This window comes from Nannospalax galili, unplaced genomic scaffold, assembly GCF_000622305.1.
Source record: "Nannospalax galili isolate Female #2095 unplaced genomic scaffold, S.galili_v1.0 scaffold72, whole genome shotgun sequence".
In the NCBI taxonomy this organism is placed as follows: domain Eukaryota; kingdom Metazoa; phylum Chordata; class Mammalia; order Rodentia; family Spalacidae; genus Nannospalax; species Nannospalax galili.
Window position 1 is genome coordinate 3,650,354 of NW_008336933.1, and position 3,771 is coordinate 3,654,124.

Genomic DNA, 3,771 nt, shown 5'->3' on the forward strand with positions numbered 1-3,771 from the left:
CATGTACTGAGAGATTTCCCCCTGTTTTTCTACTACACCCTGTTAATTTAAAAATGGAGGACAACTGCCTGAATAACGGTGTGTGCCTATAGTTCCAATTACCCAGAAGGCTGAGGCAGGAGAGTTATTTGGGTCCAGGAGAAGGAGAGGGAACAAGAGAGGATATACTGAAAGTGGACTCCTTGTCCTGAGACTTTAGTGTCACAAAATATTAGTCCTGTGTCCAGTCTCTTTAAGCTACATTAAAGATATAGGCAGGCATGTGTCTACATAATCAGGTGACACATTTTCTATTTTTCTTGTAGCTTTCTGTGGAGGCTGAGCTCATTCCTGGGAAATATTCATCAAAGAAATGTCAGCATTAGAGTGAAGAACCATTTCTTAGTTTCTCCAGAATCAAGGCTTGGAGGTTCTGCCTCTCAACCCTGCACAGTCCAGGGTTGCATACTGTAAGCAGCATATGCATAGCATTTTAGATCCTTTTGTCCCTTCCAAATAGGTTGGAGGCTTCCTTTACAAACATTCATTAGTCAAAAGGTATTTTAATCAGGTCTTTATTCCAAGACACAGATTGGTGTACTAACTCAGGACTAAATAGGTGTAGAGAGGGGAAGGCCACCAACCTGGACATCTACATCTCACTACCTCTACCACCAACAGTCTGAATTGCTCTGGGATCACTGCACACAGCTGAACTGGGATCAGTATACACATTTGTACTGGGTTCAGTATACATACCCAAACCAGGCTCAGCATATACATACTTATAATAAGGAACATTGTGATGGGAGCCCTAGCGCTCTAAAATTCTCTGATTCTGGTAGGTAGAAAGTGTACTGAATTCTGTCTCTATGGGAGGCTTGAGCCAGACTGTTTAATCTTAAACATTATACTCACATTTTCCCTATTGAGGGCTAGTAGTGGAATATACCAGAACTTGCCAAAGTTATGGAAAGCCCTTTGTTGCCTTATTAGCTTCTCTTCCCAGGAGTAAAATGTGTGTGTGTGTGTGTGTGTGTGTGTGTGTGTGTGTGTTAAAAATCATGTTGATGTCCTAGAAGTTTCTGTATAAATGTTCAAATGAAATAAGAATACTTAACTGGATGTGTATTTTTCAATGTTTGTACTTACCCTAAATTTTACATAATAGTTGCTTGACTGTCTTAATAATTAAAGAAGATAGGTATTAATGCAGTCTAAGTGCATATTTTTTATGTAGTGTGTTTGAGTTTCACTAAAAATAGCCAAATGCTATCACAGAGTCCTTGCTCAACAAGTGTCTTAGACACTTTTGCCTTTAAGAGTTCCTGAGGCAAGACTAGGCTTGTTAGTGCACGCCTTTAGTCCTAGCACTTTGGAGGCAGAGGCAGGTGGACCTCTGTGAGTTCACAGCCAGCAAAGACTACATAGGGAGTCCCAGGCCATTCAAGGCTACATAGTGTGACACCCTGTTTCAAAAAAATAAAGTTCCTGAGGCAAATGAAAACCAGTTTCTCAGAATTAGAAATAAAATACTTAGGCTGAAGACCATAGTTATCCTAGTATGTTATACCTTGAACATTTTACATAGTAATTCTCAAAAGCATAACTGAAGTTGGAAAGGAACTGTGTGTATAAACTGTCAGGTTTAGGTGTTTGTTTTCAGTCATTTCCAGAGAGAAAACTTCCTTTCCATCCTTCTGAGGGCCACACTTCAAAGGAAAATGGTATAATGGCCACATTTCCAGTGCCATGGCTGAAATTATCTAATTAGAAAAGTTATACAATTTATATATGCAAACTTCAGAGCCAGCACATTTTAAGTTTGGAAACAGATGATGTGATATGTGATCTGTCAAATTTTCCCCCCAAATACCTCATATACATGATCTGGCACTGTTATATTGTCAATTTAAAATTCGAGTAAAACTTGCCATGTTGAAATAAAGAGAAAAATACAATGCCATTCTAATAACTCTCCCCAGGGTGCCAGAGTAATGTTAAATATTGTTTTATTTGGGGTAAAGGGAGGATGGAATGACTTTTTAAAAACAAAACAAAAAGCTCCCCAGACTAGGAAAATGAGGTACATCTTTGAGTTCTGAACCTGAGACTCGAAATTCAGAGGTAGCTGGCTTGTCATTTTGTGATCCTCCATAGTTTTACACAACCTCAGCATATCTACTGACAAACTCCCCTTTACAGCCACACATGCAAAAACACTTGAGGCTCTACTATTAAATTACTAGTGCCTGAAGGGGTGGTTCATGCCTGTAAAGGGGAGGCCGAGACAGGGAGATTGCAATGGGTTTGAGGCCAGCCTGGGCTACATAGTGATGCCCTGTCTAGAAAACAAAGAAAAGGAAAGAGAAAAGAAATGACCAAAGACATAGTTTTAATGGTTTTTTTGAGCCTATGGCCTCCTGAGAAAACTGTGGGGTCCTAGTCCACCGAGCTAGCGCTTCGGCAGCAGGTGGACCCCTGAAGGACACAGCAAAAGCAAAGCGACTGTCTCCATTTTAAAAACAAAACCTTACCTCAAATTTCTAGATTAGAGCAACAACTCGGGGAAAAACAACAACAAAAACAAACAAACAAACAAACAAACAAAGTCTCAGGCCACGCCTTGCAGCCGGATCCGCCCTCAGTAAACTCAAAGGAGCTACAAGCAAACGTAGTCTGTGCTGGAGCCAGGATCCCTCCTGCGGCGGGAAAACTGGGCGCACGTGGAAGGGCCAAGATAAAGGGACCCGGGACTGAGCCCTGGCGACAGCCTGGGTTTTGCATGGCAGAAAGTTTTTGAGGCTTTCTTCCCAGACTTTCGGGAGACTTGCTTCAATTTAGGAGACTCTCTGTCTCCACCAGTCTCTAAATTCTGAATGGGAAGGAGCCAGATGCGCTCCCCGCCCCTTGATCGGGCGGGATTTGGCACCGCAGCGCTCCGCGGGGATCGAGCATCGGAGGGTTCGCCCTGCGCGCAGCGCCGCCCCCAGCCTGGCCTCGGAGACACCCGCCCCGGCCCCCGGGGAGCCGACGGGATCAGTCTCACACAGTTGTTGAGCCAGATCCCTGGCCACTGCGCGCCGATGGCTTGAAGTTCCCTAGTGTCCCTGCCGCATCGCTGGGAGGCGACTCCCACCTGTTTGCTTGTATTCATCCTGGCAAAGACATAGCAACTAGTGGCCAAGCCCCACTCGAGGCGTGACAGAGCCACTTGGGCATACATTTTCCTGCAGATGAAGTGACTAGAGGGGACAACAGCCTCCGGTCGAGGGACCCTCCCCAATCCCCCTCATCCCCTCAAAACTGCCACTGAGCTGGGCCTCTGGCTCCAGAAAAACATTTCCAATGAGCTCGGTCCTGGCGACTCGGCGGCCTTTATGCACAAATATAGAAAACTTGACCCAGTAGGGGAGGATGCCTAAGAGGGCGCTGGGACAGGAGCACGCACGTGGCCAACAAACAGCCTAGAGAGTTTGGAGACAGGATGGAATGGAAAGGGGAAATTTCCCTCCCCCTAATTTAGCAGGAATAGGCTAGCTACTGGTTTTCGGTTTTAGATAACCGACGCGAGTGCCAAAGTACGTGGGCGGAGCAAGCGAGACTAGCAGGCCAAAGTGCTCCGGGAACTGGGAATGTGGTGGGGGAGGCGGGAGAGAACGCAGAAGAAGGTGGGATCCTGGAAGGGAAGGAAGTCCAGAGGTGGAGAAAAAGTTACACCCGGGCCAAAGAAACTCAGAACGCCTAGGCTGATGAGATTTGCTTAGCAGCGGACACCCTGTGGGTGACTCT